Below are 6,201 nucleotides of genomic sequence, written 5' to 3'. Positions count from 1 at the left end.
CAATCACCTTTTGTGTATATTTTTTGTAGCACCATGTGGGCTTTAGATTGTTTGGTTTATGTAAGGACAAAATGCCATTCTGGTGTATGTTGTACTGGGGTTATTGGGATGAGTAAATTCTATCAGATAACCCTGAATACTGCTGAGATTATATGAATCTGTAGTGATTTTATACCATACATAACTAGTGTTGCAACCTCCCCTCCCCCACCATCGTGGGTCCCTTTTTAGCAGAAGAAACCACACCCACCTACCTCCATGGTTACCGGTGGTTGTGTTATTTCCTTGGTTTTTTGAAAAGGGGGTTCTGGTTTGATATCTCTAGTTCGGGGTTGTGTGGGAGGTTTGAGGCTTCCGCATCTTCCAGGGTGGCCGCCCTGGCCATACCCTAAAAAGGCTACTGCGGGTTATATTGATTTCTGGCACTGCCACTGGTATGAGCCACATTTTTTATGGCCTTGCATGTGGCTGGTATCGTGCTCCAAAATAGGCCCTTGCGCTGGCCTTGATGAGCCCCAGTGTCTTGCTTCGTCCACCCACGGTTCTTTGTTTGCAAATGGTAGCATTTTAGGGTCCCAGTGCTGGCTGAATGGCAGCCTTCCACATTCTAGTTCAGCTCATATTGCATATTACTAAAACAGAGCTAGTGCGTCTTGATGGTCTTTGGTTACCTCCGTTTAGTCCAGGGTGCGGGTGTATGCTGTGATCCCTTCCGTCAATCCCTTTAAGGTTTTCTGGATCTTGAGGTCCTGGTTCCTGATGTTCGTCCCCATCTGCTGCCAAATGCTTTAGTTTTCACTGGGCACCTGTAATGCCTCATCGTTGCCAGGTGGCAGATGTCTGGCCAGTCTCTGTAAATGTTTCTTGTTGGCGTTTGTGGCCAGACATATAGTAATACTATTGCCATCCTGGATCCAAGTCTACCCATGTTTGACTTGGTTAAAGTAATCAGCCACCATGTCCACTAGGGGCGCTGCCCTGGCAGCAGCCTCTACCTGCAGCCTGTATGTCATTTCTATTTTTTTTATTATTTTTAGTTAGTCTTGGGTCAGTTTAGGGGGGAAACCTTTGCTTTTCTATGTGGGGGAGGGGGGCAGGGTAAGGGGGAAACCGTTTCCCAGCCTCTTCCTGGCGGGGACGCGACTATTACTCCGAGTCGCGTCCTCGCTCCCCACCTCGCGGCCTACCAGCTGGATCGGAGCGGCCTTTCCTGCCAGGGACCGGGATCCGGACCAGGGCTGCTACAACGGCGGCGTAGCGCTGGAGTCAACGGGGAGCGGGCGATGCCTACCTGGGTCACCGTTTGGACCTCCGGAGCGTTGGGCCGTTGCTCCAACATCGTGGAGCTCTGGTGCGGAGAGCTTCCAACGCGGGTGGCGCTGAACAACACAGAGGAGTCCTGGGGCGCCTTGTAGAGGGCCTACAGCAGCAGTTTCCACCCGGCGCGGCCTGCGGACTTTGGAAGCCGCCGACTCTGGTAGGAGGGGGCCGACTCTGGTGTCCACGCCGCTGAGGACGTCCCGCAGCCCCGACGTTGGACTGGTATCATCCCGGCGAGTGGTCCTGGACATCGGGCCGCCCGTAGCTGCAACTGCGGAGGGCTTGGGGAGACCCTGACCACGGGGAACAGTGGAGGAAGAGACTGACTTTGGTGCCTTCTCACACAGTGGGAAACTTTGATTCTGCTGTGTGGGGATGTTTTGTGTTGAATTCTATAGTGTGTGGAGTCCTGTTTATTTTTATTGTATGGCTGTATGGGAATTCATTTCACTGTGCCATCTGGCACACGTGACAATTAAATTTATCTTGTATCTTGTATCTTGTATCTTGTATGGGACGCTGTATTAGCAGGCTCTGGCCCATCAGGGTCCTGCCTATTCTTTTTTATAGAGTTAGAGATCTCTAGGGTCCCGCACGGGGTACCCATGTGGGGCTTACCTCCTGCCCACTTGTCTTTTGTTCTGCGGACCCCTCTTGCAGGTCAGCCCAGAACTGACCCGCAGTGCTCCCCTCTGATGGGGTAGAAGCACTGTGCAGCCCTCAAAGAGGTACTGCTGTGGGTTTATCACGTTGGAGCAAGGCTCCATACACCGCTTCTTCCCGCTCCAGCGCTCTCGGGCGCTGGTCGCCGGTGGTTATGCAAAGTCGGACTCTTCTCAGTCCATGACCTTGTTTGTTTTGTGTCTAGCCTTACCGCTCGGCCGCATGGATCTGGCCGGTGCGGGGCCGACATCGGGCACAGCTGATTCCACTACGGGTGATCCAAGTGTCGCTGGCTGCTGCTGGCTGCCCGCTGCTCCACGGTCCTCCTTCTCCAGCTTTGTCCTTCCTTCCATGGAGTGGATATGGCCGGTGTGGAGGACATCTGGCACAGCTGACATCTAGCCCATTTCTTTAACCCGGCTCCAATGCTCTCAGCGCTCCTGGCTGCTCGCTTATCTCAGACCGCTGGGACCGACCCTGGTACTCACGGTACTGGTCCCTCGCGGTCGTTGCAGCCGGTCAACCCCACTCCAATGCCCTCAGTTCTGAGCACTCCTGCTTATATGGTCCTTAGATAAGGGACCTATCAGATATTAAAACTGATAATAAACAGATACTATAGTTGATCTTAGCCAAAAGGCCAAGAAGCGATCTCTGTAACTAAAAAACCAGCTGGGACCGACCCCGGTACTCACAGTATTGGTCCCTCGCGGTCGATTGCAGCCAGTCAACTCCACTGCAATGTCCTTGGCCTCGGCGCTGGCCGTTAGCGCTGCTTCAAGCCAGACTCGCTTCCAAAGCGAGACTGGCATACTGGCCGAGAAATGAATTTTCCCCCCTGGTGCGGGAGCGAAGTCGGGCACAGGTGTTTTCCCTCTCCGGGAATCGATGTGCCGCTGCCGGCTGCCGCTGCTGCTCCTGCCGCTGCCGCTGCCGCTGCTCCTGCCGCTGCCGGCTGCCGTTGCTGCTCTCCTGCCGGCTGCCTGCACTCCACGGTTCTCCCGCCGGCTTTCTGCAGCTTACATGGACAAGGTCCATGTCTGCACCTAAAGGGTAAGTGGAAGGAACGCAGAGTCTCTTACCTGCTGTTCCCGACTTTTAATTCTCCCGCTGGTGAACGTCGTTCCCTGCGTGTCGGGTTCGAGCCGCTCGGACCGACCCCGGTGTTCACGGGGCTGGTCCTTCGCGGCAGTTCCGCAGTCGGTAAAACCCGGCTGTTCCTAGGGACCCCTTGGACCAACCCCGGTGCTTACCATTTGAAGAAGGTTTTCGGCCCGAAAGTCCCCAGTTCCTTTGCTCCATTAGTGCCGCTGCACTCGCTGAGCGTTTCCAGCCCTCCTGTGTACCCCCGGTACTTACAGCGCTGGTCCCTGCTCTCTGTCCTGCAGCCTCGCCGCTGGCCGCTAGCGACTGCTCCAAGCCAGTCTCGCTTGAGACTGGCATACGCGACCTCTTTGCTTTGTTTCCCGCCCGGCCGAGAAGTGAATTTTGCCGGTGCGGGAGCGAAGTCGGGCACAGGTTTTTCCCCTGCAGGGAACTCGTGCCGTTGCTGCTCCTGCCGGCTGCTCGCACTCCACGGGTCTCCCCGCCAGCTTTCCGCAGCCTTCATGGATCAGGTCCATGTATCCACCTAAAAGGTAAGTAGAAAAAAGGAACGCAGAGTCTCTTACCTGCTGTTCCCGACTTTCAAATTCTCCCACTTGGGGAACGTCGTTCCCCCCTGTGTGACTCGTTGCAATGCGTGTAGCGATATGACACGCATGCGTTGGAAGCGGGTTCTTCACGAAGTCACTCACGTGACTCCGAAGTAAAACATGATTTTAATACATCAAATTTCAAAAGGTTCCTACCCTGGGATGGGGAGACACTGTTCTTCCGCCCCCTCTCCCCACTCGGTTGCACCACTCCCTCACCGGGTACCCCCAAGGCCAGTGATCAGTGATCGCATAACCTCCCCCCTTTCAAAAACTCTCTCAGGCTTGGTCTTTTGCAATTTCTCACTCCCAACTCTCACCCAATGTTGGCAGCCCTAGCTATGGGATATTAATTCAGAAATATTTATCTGGATGCTTTGGTTCCTTTGTATTTGGGCCTCTGGCAAACAGCAAGATATAAAAATACTCTAATACTAAAAATTATGATCAGTTATACCACAATATTCTGTGATACAAAAGTTGCAGCTTATTTTACCCTCATCTAATTCTTTATTTTCATTGAGATGAAAGGAAGCAAAACCCAAATAATATTTATGAATTAATACCCCACAGCACAATGTTAGGGCCTTAGTCTTTAGGTGGCAAATACAACATCTAATTGAACCAGGAGAAAACAAAAATGATTGATATGATTTTCAATGAAAATTTAAAAAAGATTTAAAAATCAATTGGATAGGTATATGGATGAGAAGGGAATGGAGGGTTATGGTATGAGTGCAGGCAGGTGGGACTAAGGGAAAAAAGTTGTTCGGCACGGACTTGTAGGGCCGAGATGACCTGTTTCCGTGCTGTAATTGTTATATGTTATATGTTATGTTATTACTTGCTGGAAATCTACATAATTAAAAGTGTCATCTTGACCACTTCCTGTTTGCATTCTATATTGATATTAGAAAGAACGCTACCCTGTATCACTGTGATGTTTGGCCATATTACTCACAGTCCTCCTCCGCTGAACCAGCCCCGAGGATTTTTCCCATCGATGAAAAATAAAAAAGTTATGAGTGTTTCAAAAACCTTGAGATCAGCTGATTGGTCCTCTCGCCTGTCAATAACTGCGATGAAGGTAACACCACTTCCGCGGCGGGGGGGGGGGGGGGGGGGGGGGGGGGGGGGGGGGGCAGGACTATAAAACCCAGGATGCCTGGACATGAGTCAGTCACTTTGCAAGCTTGCGAGGGAGAGGCCACGGCTGTCATTACAAGCTGTGAATCAACTGAACTGCGAGTCTGCAATGTACTTGCAATAAATGATTTGTTAGCCCATAATGAGAATGCCATGAGTTGTTTGGCCTGCTGCCCACAACTGATTGCGTAATTTCCGGTGAGTGCAGAGGTCGCACTGATTGCGTAATTTCGGGTAAGTGCAGAGGTCACGCTGATTGCGGAAGTGCCGCTGACTGCGGAAGCCCCACAGTGGAGAGGCCGCGCTCAGCCGTGTGAGTAGATTCAAGAAAGTTTACTGTCATATATATGATGTGTGGGTGTGTGTGTGAGTGTGAGTGTATGTGTGAGTGTGTGTGAGTTTGATTCTGTGTGAGTGAGTGTGTGAGTGAGTGGGTGTGTGTGTGTATGTGAGTGAGTGTGTGTGTGTGTGTGTGTGAGAGTATGTTGTGTGTGTAATAAGGAGGGTGTGTGTGTGTGAGTGAGTGTGTGTGAGTGTGTGTAAGTTTGTGTGTGTATATTGGAATTGATGAAGAGGTGGAATATTGCGTTAGGGGACCAGCCCTCCTGTGTGAAGCTGGGACCCAACGGGTCCCACTTAGTCTATCTGAACTAAAAACAGAAAATGCTGGCACCACCCAGCAAGTCAGGCAGTACCTGTAGAAAAAGAAGCAGTCAATGACCTTTCATGAGAAGAGCCATTCCACAAAACGGCCAATAATGAATCAACAATATATTTTACACCTACCTTTTTTTACAAAGTGTAACTGAATTTGAAATGTGAACTGTTTCTCTCTTCGCCATTGTTGGCTAATCTGTTGAGTATTTCCAGCACTTTATTTACATTTCATTTCTACTGAGAGAAGAATTCAGAACAATCCTTGGCAATAAAGCTGCATTATAATGGACTCACATGTGAAAATGATCTATTTATTTTTGGGAAAAAACTGCAATTGACACTAAGCTTATCTGAATAATATTTTGAGTTTATCATTCTTGAGCTGTTTAATATTTCATTATCAAAATCCTCCCATTGTCTTTGCAATGCAAGCTTTTGAGAGAATCCAATTATCTTTCCAATGAGCAAAAATATGCTAATAATGAAATACATTAAGATCGTAGACAGTCACAAAGCACTCACTAGACTGCCTTGAATGAAGAAAATCATCTGGGACCTTTTAAAGGCCCTGATTATTTACAAAGCTGCTACTTAGTGCACAGGAAACACAAACCAGACTAATAAGGAGTTTAAAATAAAAATTCCCCACGGTTGTGCCCTATTGATTTCAAGTGGTGACAACTAACTATGCAGCTAGCAAGGAGTAAAAAGAAGTCATGGT

General features: G+C 49.9%; 1 pseudogene; it reads right to left on the bottom strand.

Moving 5' to 3' along the window:
• Positions 1-2,530: 2,530 nt before the first annotated feature.
• Positions 2,531-2,635, bottom strand: LOC129696819 (U2 spliceosomal RNA; annotated as a pseudogene).
• Positions 2,636-6,201: the final 3,566 nt, after the last annotated feature.

The sequence above is a fragment of the Leucoraja erinacea genome, chromosome 4 (genome assembly GCF_028641065.1).
Source record: "Leucoraja erinacea ecotype New England chromosome 4, Leri_hhj_1, whole genome shotgun sequence".
Taxonomy (NCBI): domain Eukaryota; kingdom Metazoa; phylum Chordata; class Chondrichthyes; order Rajiformes; family Rajidae; genus Leucoraja; species Leucoraja erinaceus.
This window is presented reverse-complemented; position numbering and strand designations above follow the sequence as displayed.